The 20,445-nt window shown below is 40.9% G+C and overlaps 1 protein-coding gene across 1 annotated transcript in view; it reads left to right on the forward strand.

Moving 5' to 3' along the window:
* OPHN1 (oligophrenin 1) overlaps positions 1–20,445 on the forward strand; it is a 366,805-nt gene that overhangs the window by 124,093 nt on the left and 222,267 nt on the right. The gene's annotated exons all lie outside the window — the stretch shown is intronic.

Here is a 20,445-nt window from a genome sequence, read left to right on the forward strand (position 1 = left end):
CTTAACAAAAACTTTATTGACCCTTGATTTAAAGGATTAGTGGAAAGCATTTGCTAGATGAGAACAATGAGCCACAGAACTGTTATGAATGATGTAATATTACTGGAAAAATAAGTCGATGTTAAATTTATAATCCCCAGAATGAAAACATAAAAATATGTTGATGTTAAAGAATGCCTGTTGTAATAAATTTGAATGATATATACAAGTATAAAATTGCTTATAATGATAAGATATTCCTGTATAGAAGCAATGTGTTGGCTGTACTTGCTATATGATCTCTTAAGTCTTTTCTTATAAATGTATCTTTTCTTTGTATGCAATTTAGTCCATACTGAATACATTATTTTTATCTTTTCAGCCTAGCATTTTTGTCATAAGAATTTTTCTATGTCATTTAAAATTTTTTTGTAAGTCTCATGTGGGGCAAGGACATTATTCTGTTCATTGCTGTTTACCCAGCACAAAGGGATACCTGTCAGATTGTAGATGCTCAATACATGCTTTCTGAATGAATGGATAGTAGATTGCTTTGAGTTTCACTGTTATAGGAAATAGAATATTTTAACAAATCATTGGACATTTAACATGTTTCCAATTTTTAATATTTTGCGTAGTACTGAAATTACTATTTTTATGGATGTGATTCAGATTCCTAAGTGACTTGGTTAAATGACGCTGCATAGCTAGTGAGGTAAATATTGATTTGGATTCTTTCCTTTTTCTAGTTCATTCTGTGTCTGCAAATCTGTCTTGACCCAAGGGTATGACTCATTTAAAAGTTAATATCATGGGTTGTGGAGTTAGACAGCCCAAATTGAATTTTATAACTTATTAGCTGTGTAACCTTGGTGAGCAACTTTACCTCTTTGAATGGTAATTTTTGGCATGTGTAAAATGGTGATGAGATCATCCAGGCCACGTGTATGCAGTGGTTAAACAAATGTTATCTAGTTTAATATTACTGTCACTTTAAGATTTAATTTCTTTGTATTTCTATCTTAAAATAACTGTTACTTGACTCTTACTTGGTGACTTGGGAGACTGGGGAATACATGGTACATGGAATGCCTCTTTTTTTTTTTTTTTTTGCTAGAAAGGTCTGACTCTGAATAGGTGCCCATTGGCCCCAAAGGCAACCAGCAAAGCTGAGAGACTTTCTCCTGTCATGCTTTATTTTGAACTTTGTGCTTCAACTCCCTCAGCTCTGTGAAGTTCAACACAAATGTGAACAAGTGCAATACAGGAAAAAGGATGTGTGAGCTTGTACATAGTAACTTATAAAGAAAGATACAAATGACTCTCTGGCCCTGCCAGGTGCCTTGGGTGTCTGTGGCCTTCATGAGAGCTTCTGGTTGTGACGTCTTTGCTTCTTAGTGTATTATTTACAATAACTCTTTAACTCTGTTACCATTTGCCTGCCAACCTCTGAGACTCCTAGTTATCATCTGACTACTGCTCTTAGGGGCACTGACTAAATGAACTGACTCTTATTAAAGGGGACTGGCTGAAGAGAGACTTTGAGATTTCATTGGCCTGCATGGTCATTGTCCTGGTTGAATCTGTCATTTTGAAAGCTGGGACTTGTGGTAGTGAGAAGAAGAGCCAATGCTCCCAACAGCTGAGGCTGAAGTTCTTTGGAGGCTTTGTGAAGAAATCCATTGTGGGGGCTCTTCTGGGAGTCTATTGTTGGGAAAGAACAGTTGCTTTGGAAGCTAAGATAGCAGAGTATGTGGTGCCTGCCAATTGCCAACTCTATTGGCCCCACTCAGTACATTGTCTCTTTCATTAGAAAAACTAGTGAAAGTACAGTTTAGGATGAGATTTTTGCTTGTGCTTTCATATTTCCCATTACATATGCAGGGGGCCTTTCCCCAGCCAATTTTTCATGAGGACTCCAAGAGGTAACCCAAGAGCATTAACCCTGTTGTTGGTACCAGTTATCTAGCAGAGCTGACAGTGGTTCCCAGAGTGCATGAGGAAAGCTTGAGACTTCTCTGAAGAGTACCTTTCCTGGATGATCATTTCTAGGGCGGATGCTGAACACCATGTACAGTGGGGACAAGTGAGAGGGGATAAATCACTGCCTAGACCATGAAATTTGTCACTGCTATCTATCTAGACAGCTGTGCTTTCAACTGAAATTCACTAGCCTTTTCTGTATGTTTAAGGCTCAGTAACCAAAGAGAATCCCAGTTGTTTTAGGGAGTCATGTGTCTACTTCAGATTTGAGTTTCATCTTTTATCTATGGGATCTTGGCAATGTTCCTTGAGCTTGCTGAGCCTCTGTTTTCCTTATCTGTAAAATGGAGAGTATGATATATATGAAAAGGTTGTGAAGAGTAGATGAGACAACATATATGTCAGAAAGTGTATGTAAACAATTTAGCTCAAGGTCTGGCCTATAGTTGGTGCTCAGTAATTTGCAGTTGTTATTGATCCTACTAGGAAGGTGGTAGAAGCTAATTTGTAGAAGCAAGTGTTGACTTGAAACCGCAACTTGCTAATTAACTACAAAAGGCAAATGGAGAATCATAAAATGTTAGTGTTGGCAGGTATGTTAGAGAATGTCTATTTTAGTTTTTTCTAATACAATTTTATACCAGAATCACCTAGGGATCTTGTTGATCCAGAGTTTCAGAACCTATCTTACACCAAAAGAACCAGGTCTAAGAACCTGAATCTCTAAGAAAGTGTAGGTCCCCAGTCTTTTAAAGAATATTTTTATGTATTTATTGAGAGGTAGAGTTACAGACAGAAAGTGGGAGAGGCAGAGAGAAAGTTCTTCCATCTGCTTGTTCACTCCCCAAATGGCCACAATGGCCAGAGCTGAGCCAATCTGAAGCCAGTAGCCAGGAGATTCTTCCATGTCTCCCACGTGAGTCCAGGGGCTCAAGCATCTGGGCCATCTTCCACTGCTTTCCCAGGCCATAATAGAGAGCTGGATCAGAAGAGGAGCATCCAGGACTTGAACAGGCACCCATATGGGATGCTGGCACCACAGGTGGAAGCTTAGCTCATTACACCACAGCACCCAAGGTCCCCAATTTTTACATGGTCATCAATGAGCATATTGGATCCCTAGGATATATTTCATGCTTTTTCAAACTGTGCTGCTTGCATCCTTAATGTCTTCCATCCACCAAAGCTCAAATGAAGCAGCTATTTGTATTGAGTATCCATGTAAGAATTTGCTGGAAGATTGGAATTTGCAAATTTAAAGAGAAGCTGATAAATTTAGAGTGCTTAATAAATAATAATTGTTTTGAGCACTTTATATAAATGAGAGAGATGAGAGAGAGAATACACACACACCGGTAGTTCATACCCTCCCCCAAATTCAATTAATGAAGAAAATGGGGCCCAGAAGTGAGGAAGTGGTTATTGGAGCTCTCACACAGCTATATAGTACCAGATTTACAATGTGAACCTGTGTCCTAAAGACTAATTGATTCATTCAATAAATTTTATTGAGCACCTGCAATAAACCCTGTCACCGAGTTTCTGTTCAGGTAACTATGGGCAAATGACTTCCACTTTCATCTGTTTTCCATTACTATACTTCAATACCTGGAGATATAATTGATTTTTTTTTTGACAGGTAGAGTTATAGACAGTGACAGGGAGAGACAGAGAGAAAGGTCTTCCTTAAGCTGGTTCACTCCCCAAATGGCCACCATGGCCGGTGCTGCGCCGATCTGAAGCCAGGAGCCAGGTGCTTCTTCCTGGTCTCCCATGCAGGTGCAGAGGCCCAAGCACTGGGGCCATCCTCCACTGCCCTCCTGGGCCACAGCAGAGAGCTGGACTGGTAGAGAAGCAGCTGGGACTAGAACCCGGTGCCTATATTGGATACTGGCACCGCAGGCAGAGGATTAATCAAGTGAGCCAGCGTGCCGGCCCCAGATGTAATTGATTAAAGGAAGAGGTTTATCTAGCTTATAGTCTTGGAGTCTGATGGTTTAAAAAGCATGGTTTTGGCTCTGGTGAAGACCTCATGCTGTATGGCATCATGATACTGGGAGCAAGAAGGAGAAATTGAATGGTGAGGCAGGCTGCCAGAGACTAGGGTCCCATAAGAACTTTGTTAATTCCTCACTAGGCCCCACCTCTTCAAGGTTCTACCACTCATAACATTGCCACACTGGGGACCAGGCCCCCAAGATAGGAACCTTAGTGGACAAACCACATTCAAACCACAGCAACTTTGTATTTATCATAGTACTAGGAGCCACAAAGAAGAATGTTTCCCAGTAGGCTTAAGAGAATCTGCTTGCTGTCTTTTGAGGATCCCTGATATATGCTTGTTCATTAGTAAATCGGAAGAGAGTGTGTGTCTACGAAGTGCCATAGACCAAGGATTCCGAGATAGAGAACACATCTCCCTGACCTCAGAGTTCTCGTAGTCTATTGAAGGAGGCAGATGAGTAAACAGAATTTCAACACAATGTGCTAAGTACTGTGGTACAGGCAACCACATGCTAGCCCCTAATCCAGATTGGGGTGTGTGTGTGTGTGTGTGTGTGTGTGTCTTACAGGGATTGAGGGTGATGGGGAGAAGAGATATGGGTCAGTTCCAGGGTGAGGGTGACACAAACCAGGCAGCTGGGGCTCAGATTTAAGTATGTATTTAATCTCAGGTTTGTGTAAGTGCAGGTTGGCATTTGAGAGTGATTATGCCTGCTTCAATCTGTAGCCTGGGTGCCTCTGTTTCCTTAGACCCTGTCCTGGTCCTGATCTGAGTTGAGTTTCTGAATAATGGATGCAATTCAGGAATATACAGCTAGATAAATATACAAAGGTGTATGTGAGGGAAGTAAGATTATCTTCCTTGAACCTGGAAGTAACAATGTGACTGGAAAGGATGGAGAGGATTCAGACATAGGGCCCAAAGGCACTGAAGGGCCAAATTAGAGTCTCAGCAAGTGATGAAAATAAGGAAAATAGGCTACATAGAGAATTGATGCGCTGTCTCAATGACTTAGTAATGAGGCTGAGTTTTGTAGCAAAGATCAAAAGGCATAGTCATACTCAAATGGACTCTAGTGATTGGTACCCTCTGAAAATGTAGAAACAATTTTGATGGAGTATCTGATATTATACCAGAAAGAAATATCCAGATATTTTATGTATAGTATTACTTTTAAAGTGTTAGCAATTAAGGCAAATTTAAAACACTGTGCAGACCAAACACACATACACACTAAAAAACAATGTGTTGATCAAATATAGCCAGTGAGCTTGTAATCTCTGGTATGCATAGTTAAGAGTCTGAAATACCTCATGAAAGTTTGGGTTACAGCCTGAAACTTATGGAGAGCAATACACAGATGGGGACAGATTAGCAAGGAGAACTCAGACACATTCTCAATGTGGAATTCCTCTCAGAATGACCCAGAGGATGGGCAATGTCTCTGTCTCTCTACCTTTAAAATAACGAAATTCAGACAAAAGAAAAAAAAAAAAAACCAAGATGTTCCATCTTGATTTCTGGGAACTTGGGGCCAGCTAACATTCAGCATTGTTACTCTCTCCAACACCCCTCCTCAACTCTTGTTCTACATAGTATTCAACACTGAACAGTTCCCTGCAGATCCTAAACCTATTCAGGTGAAGCAGGCTCTTAAAAAAATAGTTCCCTGGGGACTTTTTTTGATATTGTTCTTTGTTGACCAACCTTTTTCATTTAATAAGGTTTTATTTTTCCAAATGCACAGTTTGATTGACCTGTTCATGCACCTTTACCAGGAGCTTAGGTGTCTCCATTCTTCGTATTTCTGATGTAAATTATTGAGCTCTGTGCTTTGAAACCAGCCAACACCCCAGCCTTGCAAGATGTTGAACAAAGTAGAGGTGAACTATCTCCTGAAACATGGTGGTTCAGCTTTGTTGTTTTAGGGTCCTGGAGAGACCATGCACCTTAAAGAGGGATGGCTAAAATGAAAAGGAGAAGTATTAATATCAAAGTTTGTATTAAGGTAAAGAGCCAGAAGTTAAATTCTGAAGGTCCAGTGATTTTCGTGAGATCAGTGGGGGAAAATCTTTGGATTATGCATCATCACCCATGCAGTGTCTTGAGACTCTTAAACTGAGAGATGTCAGTATTATTGGTGACATTTTCCATACTCTCTGAGCTCAATACATGATCTGCTGTGGTGGCAAGCCCTTGGAGGTTTATTATCAAATTAATGACATAAGTTCACAGAGCTTTTTCAGATCTTGAGGCAGTGTGCCAATTCAAGGCACTCTGGAGCCCTTGTAAAGATTGGGGCAGTCATGTCTTAAGTCTCCGTGACTCCAGATCAGGAAGGAAGGGGAAACTTTGAACTGTTAGTTTGAAAGAATAGTGCCAGGAAATGGGAACAATTGAAAATTTAGTAGGTATATATAATTTGGGCAAAGTAAAGAGATCTAGTCAAGTTTATAGATAGGTACCCAGCTGATTTTTTTTTTTGACAGGTAATGGTAGGAAGTCAATTAAATCTCAACTAGGCAAGACAAAATTGGCGTGTTCCTCAGATACCCACAATTAGTAAGAGATGAAGAATAGCTCAGTGAAATACAAAATTTCTCTCCTTTGGGTAAGTTAATCTCAAAGAAAATATTCTCATTTCGTTTGGACTGGTTATTTGTGCAGTTGCAGCAAGAATGGTAGATTACTTATATCTAAGTCTTCCTAGGTATGATTTGCTGGAAATTTTCATGAGGATTCCCAGGTGGAACTTTCACACTCTCTTGAGACTAGAAAGTCAAGCCAAGAACTCCCCCATGGGTTCTCTCCTTCAGTACCTGTAAATATTGGTAAATTTTACTCTTCTTGAGGTCCCTAAAATATCCTGAGATTTCTGTATCTTCCAGGAAGATATACTTTCTCTACTTACTTGACAACTAGGAAACCTGAAAGTCGGCTACCAGGCCAGTTTTCCTAAGAGGGCTTTATATGAATTGGGACATGTAGTCCACCTAAACTCCTTGAAACTGTTTGGTCACATCTGATTTGATGAACATCGTTTTCTGGTTTATCATCCTAGGCAAGGCTTTGGTTCTGGGTAACAAAGAGAATATATTTAGCCTATGCAAATAATTATGTTGTCAAGAGAATAAGAGTATTTAGTAAGAGTTTGTAAACCACAGAGGGGATTTGAAGAGACAGGATATTTTTGATTGTTGAATTTTAGTTTAGAAAGGCATAATCTATTAAAGAGTTATGAGTTATAGATAGCTTATAGAAAGAAAAATGACTTTATTAGACTATATCCAAAAAATAAAACATCAATATATCAATAATATTCCAAATAAAACCAAGAATCATTCTTCATCAGTTCATTCAGTGTTAAATCATTCTTGTTCTGCTTGTTCATGAGTTAGTAGTCTTATGAACCCAACTGATTCTCTAGCATAGTTCTTGATATCTTTACTCAGTTCAATGATGTTGTCTCAAAGTTCTTTACATGATGCTATCAGAAGGGTCTGGCAAGGGCTGGTATTGTGGTGTAGCAGTTAAGGCCTCCATGACCTGTGACACTAGCATCCCATATGGGCACTGGTTCAGGTCCCAGCTGCTCAACTTCCAATCTAGCTCCCTACTAATATGCCTGGGAAAGCAGGGGAAGATGGCCCAAGTGCTTAGGTCCCTGTACTTGGAGACTTGGAAGAAGCTCCCAGTTCCTGGGTTCAGACTGAGCATTACAGCCAATTGGAGAGTGAACTAGCAGATGGAAGATCTGTCATCCCATATGGGTGCCGGTTTGATTCCCAGCTGTTCCACTTCTGATCCAGCTCTCTGCTCCCTTCATTCCCAAATGAAGCCATTGATCTGAAAATGCTAATCTCGAATTTAAAAAGTAAAAGTTACATCAAGTTAACATTGAAAAAATAGCTGAAATTAAAACTGTGATAACACTATACCACTGTTGCCCATTATCAAGTGAAGTAGCCCCAGGACTCTGATAAATAGAAACATACAATGAACAGTGAGGGCATTGATGATTCTCGAAGAAGTCCCTGTACAGCATACAATTTCTGAAATATGTTCCTTAATAACATTTTATCCATTTAATCTAGGGAATGCTAAACATCTCTTCTGATTTGACAATGTTTTCTACGCAACTCAGGTTATAAAACCACAAGCACCAAATCTATGCACTGGACAAGTAAGGAAGTGACTTGTATTTAGGCTATTGACATGGAGAGAATTTTCCCTAATGAGGACTATTTCAAAGAAAAGGAAGGAAACTCGTGATGTTATAGAGGAAGATGAAAGAATCATGTGCAAACCTTTTTAAAAATACTTGTTTTTTATTTATTTGAAAAGCAGGGTGGGGAGAAGGGGAGGGAGGAGAGAGAAAGAAGAGAGGGAGGGAAGGATGGATGGAGGGAGGGGAGGTGAAACACACACACACAGAGAAAGAGAAAGAGAGAGAGAGAGAGAGAGAGAGAGAGAGAGAGAGAGAGAGAGAGAATCTTCTACCTGCTATTCATTCCCTATTCCCTATATACCCATAACAGTCAGGGCTGGGCCATGTAGAAACTAAGAGATAGGAACTCAGTTTGGGTCTTCCATGTAGGTGGTAGGTTCCAAAGTACTTGAGCCATTACTTGTTGCCTCCCAGGATACACCTTAGCAGGAAGTTGGAAATCAGGTGCAGATCTGGGACTGAAAACCAGGTGCTCAGATTTGGGATGCAGGTGTCCCAAGTGGTATCTTAACCAGTGTGCAAAATGCCTATCTCCCTGTTATGCCCCAAACATCTTCAAGTCTCAAGGGAGTCATGAGTAAGGATAGAGGTGTGTATTTATTTAAAGATTTTATTTATTTATTTGAAAGGTGGAGTTACAGAAAGAGGGAGAGACAGAGAGAGAGAGAGAGGTCTTCCATCCATTGGTTCACTCCCCAAATGTCCACCACTGTTGGAGCTAGGCCAATCTGAAGCCAGGAGCCAGGAGCTTCTTCCAGGTCTCTCACACAGGTGCAGGGGCCCAAGGACTTGCTCCATCTTCCACTGCTTTCCTAGGCCATTAGGAGGGAGCTAGATCATAAGTGTAGCAGCCGGAACTTGAACCGGCACCCATATGGGATGGCAGCATTGCAGACTGAGGCACATCCCACTGTGCCACAGCACCAGCCCCTAGAGATGTGTATTTTATATGAGGGTAAAATGGTTCTTTGTAGTTTAGCCATTTTTCTCAGAATACAGAAGGATGAAGGATTTCATAACAGTCACTAGAGCCCAGGGCTCAGTTCAACACTCTCAGTGGTCAGGATTCATAACTCTGAGAGCTTTTAAGGAAAATGCCAGTTCCTGGGCCCTCTAAGGTCCCACGGGGTAATCTGACTGAAGATGACATTCATGCTAAGTGAGATGACTGCTAGGCGTGAATCTCAGCCTCTCTTTATTTTCCTGGGTTTTTCATGCTCTTCTGCCATGCTTCCCATCTAACTGATATGGAGATGACTGTTTAGGTACTGCCAGGGACAGCTAAGTGGTACAAAATAACCCCAAGACATTCCTGAGTTCTGATAGTGGGCTCTGGCATTCTCCATCCTAAAGATCTCCCTGATGCTAGGAACCTCTCACTCTGAACTCGCTTCTGTGTCTTGTCCCTGCCTCCACCTTATATCCACGGTAACAACTCTTTGAACTAACACTTTGGCTCACTTTCCTCATGGGGTGATGGTAGAAGTTAGGCTCATGGTATGGACTTGGCTGGACCTGTGTTTCATCTCTGGCCTGTCCATATATTAGCTATAGGATCTTAGGAAATTTTCTTTTGAAAAAATTAAAAGTGGGTTTGAATGTTACCTTTACCTTATAAGGTAAACGTGTTTTATTGCTTTTTAAAATTTTAAATATTTTTAATTGGCACACAGTAATAGTATATTCTTTATGGGGTACAGTGTGCCATTTCTATATATGTATATAGTGTTCAATAATCAGATTAGGCTAGTTGGCTAATCTGTTTCTTCAGACATGTATTAAGGGACTTCAAAGAGTTCATAAATAAATGGAATTAAAAGATAATTTTATTTTGGTGCAAAACCGTTTTGAAATTTATGCATAGGGGCCAGCATTGTGGCATAGCAGCTGCCAGCTGCCATGCCAGCATCCCATATCAGAATGCTAGTTTGAGTTCTGGCTACTCTGCTTCCAATCTAACTCTTTGCTCATGCCACTGGGAAGGTGGTAGAAGGTGGCCCAAGTATTTGGGCCCCTGCCAGCCATGTGTGAGACCCAGATGGAATTCCTGGCTCCTAGCTTTGGCCTGGCCCAGCCTTAGCTGTTGTGGCCATTTTGGGAGTGAACCAGCAGGTGGAAGATCTCTCACTGTCTGTGTCTACCTTTCTGTTGCTCTACCTTTCAAGTAAGTAAGTAAGCAAGTGACTCTTTAAAAAAAAAAAAAAAAGAAATCCATGCATAGTTTCTTCATAGTGTGTATTTTCTGTGAACTTTTTGAAGACCTCTCATGCATGTATTTCAATAATTTTTGCAACAAAATAAACTCATCTTGTAATTACATTTTTCTGCAAGCTCTTTGGAGTGCCTTTGTATATCCAGTACAAAGGTTGCTGGATCATATGATAACACTCTTTTTTAAGGAAATCTCCATATTGTGTAAAGTTACTTTATTGGGCCGGCGCTGTGGCTCAATAGGCTAATCCTCCGCCTGCGGCTCTGGCACACCGGATTCTAGTCCCGGTCAGGGTGCTGGATTCTGTCCCGGTTGCCCCTCTTCCAGTCAAGCTCTCTGATGTGGCCAGGGAGTGCAGTGGAGGATGGCCCAAGTGCTTGGGCCCTGTACCCGCATGGGAGACCAGGAGAAGCACCTGGCTCCTGGCTTCAGATCAGCGTGGTGCGCTGGCTGCAGCGTGCCGGCCATAGTGGCCATTTGGGGGGTGAACCAACAGAAGGAAGACCTTTCTCTCTGTCTCTCTCTCTCTCACTGTCTACTTTGCCTGACAAAAAAAGTTACTTTATTACAAAAATATGTAAAAAGAGATAAGAATATTAATAGCTGTCATTTGCTGAGTACCTACTATGTGAAAATTATTTTGCATATATTATGTAATTCTAACAGCAGTTTGAAGGAGATAGACTGAAGTTAAGGCAAGTTAAGAAATTTTTACAGGCACATATAGTTGATAAATAGGTTCAGTTGGATTTTAGTTCTATAAAGTTTATATACTCTATACTTTCCACAAAGTATCACAATTATTTTGCTTTATTTCTTTCCTATATTTTTGTTTTCTAATCATAATTTTTATATATAGTTGTAATCATATATACAAATTTTCCATATAGATTTTTGTATTCTGCTTTTTTATTTATTTTTATTTTTTGACAGACAGAGTTAGACAGTGAGAGAGAGAGAGACAGAGAGAAAGATCCGAAGCCAGGAGCCAGGCGCTTCCTCCTGGTCTCCCATGAGGGTGCAGGGCCCAAGCACTTGGGCCATCCTCCACTGCCTTCCTGGGCCACAGCAGAGCTGGACTGGAAAAGGAGCAACTGGGACAGAATCTGGTGCCCCAACTGGGACTAGAACCCAGGGTGCCGGCACGGCAGGCAGAGGATTAGCCTGGTGAGCCGTGGTGCTGGCCTGTAGTCTGCTTTTATAATATAATATAATGTGATGTTATAGGCATTTTGCCATTTTCATAATATTTTGTGTAATGCTGTTTTATAATAGCTATAAGAATTGTCCGTTGAGTGGATGTACTTAATCATTCCTCACTCATTGGACATTTTCGTTTCAATTATTTATTATCATTAATACCGTTGAATGCCTACCTTTGGACATAAAGATTTATCCCCTGTATTAAGAATTATTTTTAGGCATGTATTCCCAAAAGTGAACTCATTAGGTAAGAGTATAAACAATTTTAGGCCCTCTGATCTATATTGCTAACTTTCAATGGAAATTAACAATGCATTGAAAGATAATGTAAAACAGTGTTAGGAAATTTAGTAGATCTGGCTGAACCTCAGTTTTCCCATCATTAAAGTTATAATGGTGGATGATATAAGACCTGAGAACTATCTAGCATACTGCTTCTTTTCACTTTTATTAACTTTTTGCTATATTCCTTTGAAATTTTCTAGGTATAGTTAACTTGCACTAGTATTTTTTTTAAGTAATATTTTGGGGCTGGTGCTGTGGCACTGCAGGTAAAGCTTTCAAATGAAAGGCAGAGTTTCGGAGAGGCAGAGAGAGAGAGAGAGAAAGAGAGAGAGAGAGAGCTTCTGTCTGCTGGTTCACTCCACAGATTGCCACAATGGCTGGAGCTATGCTGATCTGAAGCCAGGAGCCAGGAGCTTCTTCCAGGTCTCCCCCGCAGGTGCAGCGGCCCAAGGACTTGGGCCATCTTCCACTGCTTTCTCAGGCCACAGCAGAGAGCTGGATCGGAAGTAAAGCAGCCAGGACATAAACCAGTGGCCACATGGGGTGCCGGCATCACAGGTGGCAGTTTAACTTGCTATGCCACAAAGCCAGTCCCTGGTGTTTTCTTTTAATATTAAGACACTGGTAGACTTCATTGAACAATTTTTCTATTAGTTTTCTTTTTTTTATTTTAAAGGCTTACTTTTATTTATTTGAAAGCCAGAGTTACAGAGAGAAAGAGAGAGAGGAAGAGACAGAGCAATCTTCCATCCACTGTTCATTCCCCCAATGGTTATAATGGCCAGGGCCAGGCCACACCAAAGCCAGTAGTCAGAAGATCCTTCAGGGTCTCCCATGCTGTGCAGTGGCCCAAGGACTTGGGCCATCTTCCATTGCTTTCCCAGGCACATTAGCAGGGAGCTGGATCGTAAGTAGAGCTGCCAAGACTCGAACCAGTGCCCATTTGGGATGCTAGCCTTGCAGGTGGCAGTTTTACCAGCTATGCAACAACACTTCCCTCCCCCATCAGTATTTATTTATTTATTTATTTATTTATTTATTTATTTTTGACAGGCAGAGTGGACAGTGATAGAGAGACACAGAGAGAAAGGTTTTCCTTTGCCGTTGGTTCACCCTCCAATGCCCGCCGCAGCCGGAGCACCACGCTGATCCGAAGCCAGGAGCCAGGTGCTTCTCCTGGTCTCCCATGTGGATGCAGGGCCCAAGCACTTGGGCCACCCTCCACTGCACTCCTGGGCCACAGCAGAGAGCTGGACTGGAAGAGGAGCAACCGGGACAGAATCCGGTGCCCCGACTGGGACTAGAACCCAGTGTGCCGGCGCTGCAAGGTGGAGGATTAGCCTATTGAGCCGCGGCGCTGGCCTATTTTTATTTTTTTAAAGATTTATTTATTTATTTGAAAGAATTACACAGAGAGGAGGAGAGGGAGGGAGTGAGAGAGGTCTTCCATCTGATGGTTCACTCCTAAGTTGGTCGCAACGGCTAGGGCTGTGCCGATCCGAAGCCAGGAGTCAGGAGCTTTCTCTGGGTCTCCCACGAAGGTGCAGGGGCCCAAGGAGTTGGACCATCTTCTACTGCTCTCCCAGGCCCTAGCAGAGGGCTGGATGGGAAGTGTGGCAGCCGGGACGTGAACTGGTGCCAATATGGGATGCTGGCACTGCAGACATTGGCTTTACCCACTATGCTACAATGCCAGCCCCAATCAGTTTTCTAAGATATGCTTTGTGGTGCTGGTGGTAGAGAGGGGATGTTGATGACAGTGTTGGTTTTGGTGGTCATTATACAGGCCTATGTTTATCATTTGGTTAGCCAAATTTATTAGTCACTCTTCCTTTTGTCTGAGGAGAGGGCAATAGCTGAACTCTGTTCTCTTTCTTTTAGTAGTTATTCTCTCTCAGTACTCTAATGGATACTCCTTACTAAAGCTATGTTAACTGTGGAGTGTCACTCATGTGGTTAGGTCTCAGAAGGTGCTGTATCATCCATGACCTTTGGTAAGAAATATATAAGCAGAAGGCCTTACATGACTTCATGACTCTAAGTCATGAATAGCTGTTATCCAACCCTGCCTTTGTCCTTGAAACATGTCTCAAGTCACTGTAGACATGAGCAAAGAAGAATGAATATGAAAACTTTGGGAGTAGAAAGCACCAATTGGGTAGCAATCGGATGGAGAGAGAAAGAATGTGACATAGGTGACATGTTATCTTAAAGCTATAGAAACAGTGTTGAGATGGTGTTCCCTTCTGACTATGAAGTATCTGTGTGACCTTATCCAGGTCAGTTCCAAACTCTGGACTTCAGTTTCCTAATGATGAAAATAAAGTAGTGAGACTAAGGTAGAGGCGCTTTTATGTAGTAAGGGAGCAAAATGAAGAAGCTCTCTCTCTATTTTTAAAGATTTTATTTATTTATTTTAGAGTTAGAGTCACAGACAGTGAGAGGGAGAGGCAGTGAGAAACGTCCTCCTTCCATTGATTCACTCCCCAAATGGCTGCAACAGCTGGAGCTGTGCCAATCTGAAGCCAGGAGCTTTTTCCTGGTCTCCCATGTGGGTGCAGGGGCCCAAGCACTTGGACCATCTTCTACTGCTTTCCCAGGGCACAGCAGAGAGCTGGACTAGAAGAGGAGCAGCTGGGACTAGAACTGGCACCCATATGGGATGCCAGTGCTGCAGGTGGAGGATTAACCTACTGGCCACGGTGCCAGCCCAGAAGAAGCTCTCTTGATTTTGCTAAGTATTTCTGGCCTGATTTATGCCTCAAAGGACTTTTGAATTCTTCTGATAAATAAGATGTATTTTAGAGGGCTCTTTAGAGGCTCAGTACTGAATAATGAGGTTTATATTGATTAGATCACTTAATTTTAAATTGATTTAACAATTACTGAAGTTCTGATAATAAAAATTGAGGATCAAAAGGCTTTGCTCAGGTTACTTCAGTGGGAATAGTGGAAAAATGACCTCCAAAAAGCTGGCTTTCCATAAAAGCCACTAGGAAAACTCCAAAATTGAACTTTTTATGAACTCTGGAAATTAACAAAAAGATTGCAATAATATAAGGCATGCTTAGTATAGAAAAATGGCTGAGTATAGAAAAATGGCTGAGTAACTGAGAAAACAGTCAGCTTTGTGATGTTTTAACTTGCTCTGTTCCCACTCCCATTTCTTCAGCTATACAGTAAGTTTGAAAACTAATAGCTGTACAATCATGAAAGTCGTGAAAACCAACAATATAGCAACTACTGGAGAAGGCAGAATGAGTATGAAATTCCCCTGAAAGATGGGAAATAAGACTCACAGGGCTTGTTCTTATTTGAACAGATGCCAGGATTTGTATCTGTCCAAAGAAAGACCTGAGAGAGCTTTCATATTTTACTTGTGGCTGACCTTCAGGCTTTGTGCCAAACAGGAAGTGAAGAGTAAGGCAATGTTTTAAACTGCCTGGATAAGTGTTGAAGACATAACACAAAATACAAGCACACACAAAACCCTTCAACAAAGGCTATATGGCTTGTTGGTTCAAACTATTTTAACAAATCTCTGTCCAATTATTTTCTTACCTTAAGCTAACTTACCAGAGATGGCTGCATATGACAAACATTACAGATCTTACAGAATTACTCCATAAAGTCACTAAACAAACAGTGATTATAGGAAAACAACTCCTGGGAAAGGAGGAGGATTTTTTAGTTTCAAAATCGGCACATTATGTTTTTAAAATGTTTTTCTTTCAGCAAAAAAGTTGAAATATACCAAAAATAGTAAAAAGTATTCCCTGAATAAGGGCAAAAAAGCAACTATAAGCTGTCCCTGAGGAATCCCAGGTGTTACATTTCCTAAAGACGTTCAAATCACTATTTTCAATATACTCAAATAAACAAAAGAAACCATGTGTACATAGCTAACATAAAGAATGAGAACAATATCTCAGAAAAAGTATGAATTAAGAAATGGAAATAATTTTTTAAAAAATGAGCCAACTAAAAATTCTGCATAAGTGAAATGAAAATGTCACTATAGAGTCTCAACATCACATGTGTACAGAGAGAAGAAAAGATAATGAAATTTAAAGATAAGTGAATTGATATTCAATCTGAAAAAAAAATAATTAATAAAATTAAAACCTCAGAGATCATTAGGAATCTATCAAGTGTAACAGTACATACATAATGTGAATCTCAAAAGAGTAAGAAAGGGTACTTGAAGACATAATGGCCAATCACTTGCTAAATTTGGTAATAAACATGAATTTCCACATCTAAAAAATCAATAAACTTGAAGAAATACCTGTCTAAGTACATCACAACTGTTTTTTTTTCTTTTTTTTTAACTTTTATTTAATGAATATAAATTTCCAGTGTACAGCTTATGGATTACAATGGCTTCCCCCTCCCATAACTTCCCTCCAACCCACAACCCTCCCCTCTCCCGCTCCCTCTCCCCTTCCATTCACATCAAGATTCATTTTCAATTCTCTTTATATACAGAAAATCAATTTAGTATAAAGATTTCAACAGTTTGCACCCACATAGAAACACAAAGTGAAACATACTGTTTGAGTACTAGTTATAGCATTAAATCAAAATGTACAGCACATTAAGGACAGCGATCCCACAGGGGAGAAAGTGCACAGTGGCTCTTGTTGTTGACCCAACAAATTGACACTCTAGTTTATGGCGCCAGTAACCACCCTAGGCTGTCGTCATGAGTTGCCAAGGCTATGGAAGCCTTCCAAGTTTGCCGACTCTGATCATATTTAGACAAGGTCATAAAAGACAGAGTGAGGATAGTAACCAATGATCCTAAGAGTGGCATTTACCAGGTTTGAACAATTATACAGCATTAAGTGGGGAAGAGGACCATCAGTACACACAGGTTGGGAGTAGAGCCATTGGTGGTAGAGTAGAGGTTATGATTACAAAGGAATGAGGCCAAAGTGCGCTAGACAGGGCCTAGAACAAAGGACAGAGTCATTATTAGAGGATCTAAGAAAGGTGCTGTCTAAGCTACAATTAAGTTTTCTGATTGAGAGGCAAATAGAACCTGATAGAAGGGGCTTGATAATAATCTGGTGGGCTTTAGGCCTTGTAAGTTAAGAGGCCCAGATCTATCTATCTCTTCACATGGGGTATATCCTAAGGGAGGTGTGAACCTCCTAGGGGAAGGCACTCTGTTGACTTTCATTACTTGGCTGGCCTGGGAGGAGAGCTGGCCAGGTAAAGGCAGGTGGCATCTCTAACAAGAAATTTACAGTTCTGCCTGCAATGTTGCTGACCCTACTTGACCATCCCCTCAGCTGCAGTGGTCACTTTGGAAGTTGGGCTGAGTGAAGGGCTTTTCAGCTTAGAGCCAATAAGATCTGTGGCTCTGACCTGGGCATCCTTTGACTCCAGGGCAGGTCCATTTCCAGTGATCCAACTCTTGGCAGAGCTGCCAGGGCTCTTCACAAGCTGACTTCTGCTGAAGCCCAGGCTTACCACATTGAAAGCACTGCAGTGGACTGGCCTGTTGGGTCTCCTTGAGGGCAGATCACTGTACAGATCAGCCAGTAATAGGCCTGCCACCCATTGCTTCTGATGCCGAGCTTTCTTTTCCTCCTGGTTTGTGTTAAAGCAGACCAGAGGATGCAAGTCAAGGGAGTGCCCGTGTCCCATCTCTAATCTTCGGTGGCCTGAACTACAAGTCTATAGTCACAGGCATGTTCTGTAGTAGTTTTTCTAAGGTAGACAATGCCCATGAGGAAAATTATATTCTCACTTTAAAACTTTCTTTCCCTTTGGTCTGAAAGGGAGGTTTTTTCTACTTACTGTATACTTCGCTGATGGCGAAGTGAATCTACCTATGAGATTATTATTTAAGTTCTTATTTTGGCTATGCTATTACAGAAAAATGTTAGCCATCTCTTTTATAAGGTCTAAAGATTAAATTGTGCATCCTACAGATTCCTTCATAATAGAATTAGTTTCCTACCTTGAAGAGAATAGAGAAATGAAAGAACAAGTTGGACTTAGAATAGAGAAATGAGGGAGCAAGTCCTAGATCGCTTGCTGACAATAGCAATATTACATGAATACTTAGCAAACCGTTTCAACCATTAGATAACAACTTAAGAAAACATTTACCAGAAGGTCCAATGCCTTCTATAAATTTTAAAAATCATGTATTTGAAAACACCTCTTAAATATCTAACATGGTGTAGTTTGTTTAACCAGTAAACTTAAGCACAACCATATAAAATGTTTTTAGTTTCTTTCCACCAACACGTTTAAAACATATGATACACAGATTCAGGTCACACAAATTAAAATGTATCTTTGATTGATTCTAGCAGCTTAAATTTATGGACAATCTTATCTATAAGCCATTTAAAATAAAACTCTTAATAAAATTTCCTATGTGGACATACAATATGTACACACATATAACATAGCATAATAGACCAATATAGCAATTTTAATAATAGCTTTTAAAATCTTTAACTCTTTTTGTAGATTGCCAATTGATTTGAATTGCTTTTTGTTTTTAGATTACTTTAATGCATTGCTTTAACAGAGCATCAGAGTTTAATTCTATGTCAAAGAGAAATTGAGCTTCCTGTGATCTTTTGCTGTGAGGTTTCCTTCCTTTACCTTCTTTCATATTGGTGACCATGTTTCTGTGTTTCTGTGTGTAACACATCTTTAAGCATCTTTTGCAGGGCAGGATGAGTGGCAACAAATTCTTTCAGTTTCTGTTTGCTATGAAAAGTCTTAATTTCACCTGCATTCACAAATGAGAGCTTTGCAGGATATAATATTCTGGGCTGGCAGTTTTTCTCTCTTAGTACCTGGGCTATGTCTCGCCATTCCCTTCTAGCTTGTAGGGTTTCTGCTGAGAAGTCTGCTGTGAGTCTAATTGGAGATCCTCTGAGAGTAATCTGACGTTTCTCTCTTGCACATTTTAGGATCTTTTCTTTATGTTTCACTGTGGTGAGTTTGATTACAACATGTCGTGGTGAGGATCTCTTTTGGTCATGTTTATTAGGGGTTCTATAAGCTTCCTGTACTAAGATGCCTCTGTCCTTCTCCAAACCTGGGAAATTTTCTGCTAGTATCTCACTGAAAAGGCCTTCTAATCCTTTCTCTCTCTCCATGCCTTCAGGAACTCCTAGAACCCGAATGTTGGGTTTTTTAATAGTATCCTGTGGATTCCCGACAATATTTTTTAGATTTCTAATTTCCTCTTCTTTTCTTTGGTTTGCCTGTTTCCTTTCCTGTTCTCTGTCTTCTAAGTCTGATATTCTCTCTTCTGCTTCGCCCATTCTGTTTTTAAGGCTCTCTAATGTGTTTGTCATTTGAGCTACTGAGTTCTTCATTTCATTGTGGTTTTTTGTCACTATCCCAGTTTCATGTTCTACTAGTTGTTTCATTTCATTTTGATTCCTCCTTAATATTTCATTTTCACGAGAGAGATTTTCTATCTTGTCCATTAAGGATTTCTGTAGTTCAAGAATTTGTTTTTGAGAACTTCTTAATGTTCTTATCAATTTTTTGAGATCTGCTTCTTGCATTTCTTCTATCTCATCATCTTCATAATCTTGAATTGGGGTGTCTTTTTCATTTGGGGGCATCATAGTGTCTTCCTTGTTCTTGTTACCTCGGTTTTTGCGTTTGTTGTTTGGCATGTTGGAGATATTTGGTTTCTTCACTGTGGTGTTTTTTCTTGTTACACTATGGCTCTATATTAAGTGTTCTGTCTGCTTTCAGTGGAGCCTTAGAGGCTTGAGATGAGTGTGGACTGAGAGCTGTGTTTGGTTCCTCAGGGTTGAGGGTGTGTCAAAGATGACACTCCCAGGTTAGGCGTGGTAAATCTCTCTCTTTTTTTTTCTTTTTTTGATTCAAAAGGGAAGTAATTCCGCACAGCTGAACGTAATTGGAGGTAGTTAGCAGGCGAATGATATACCCACATGAGCCAGAGATCGGAAGCTCTTTCCCAAGGACCACACAGGGAATCTCTGCTGCCCTCGGTGTGGGCTCCAATTCTCCTGCAGTCTCCCACTGGATTGCCAAGTTAGATCCTAATCTCCTGTTATTTCACCCCTCCCCTCAGAGTCAGGTTTTTCTGCTAGGCTCAGGGCCAGTGCAGACCTGAGGTCGCCCTGCTTATGACGTATGTCCAAAATGGCGCCTGCTCTTTGTCTTGCTCGTCTTTGAGGGGTGAGCAGAGAGAGAGAAACTCGTGTCCATATCGGTCACTTTTTTTTTCCCTCTCTCTCTTCTAGTTAGCCTGGTGAACTTTTCCCCACGGAGTGTCAAGCCTCGTTCCCTCTAGTCTCCTCTTTCCGCTTTCCCGCTGGTGTCTCGGGCTATTGAGTTTCGGCTTACCTCGCGTTCCAGCGCTGGTGTGTTGAGTCTGCCGCTGGTGTCCCGAACTTGGGCTCCCACGCTCTCCACGCAGGTCCACTGTGAATCAGTAGTTCCGGAAGAGTTTCCGCTACTGTTTCTTCCCCTACTCTTCCTTGACCCTGCAGTATCTCCACTTTTATTAACCTGTGTGTCTTGCTGAACTAT

Source organism: Lepus europaeus, chromosome X (assembly GCF_033115175.1).
Source record: "Lepus europaeus isolate LE1 chromosome X, mLepTim1.pri, whole genome shotgun sequence".
NCBI classification, from domain to species: Eukaryota; Metazoa; Chordata; class Mammalia; order Lagomorpha; family Leporidae; genus Lepus; species Lepus europaeus.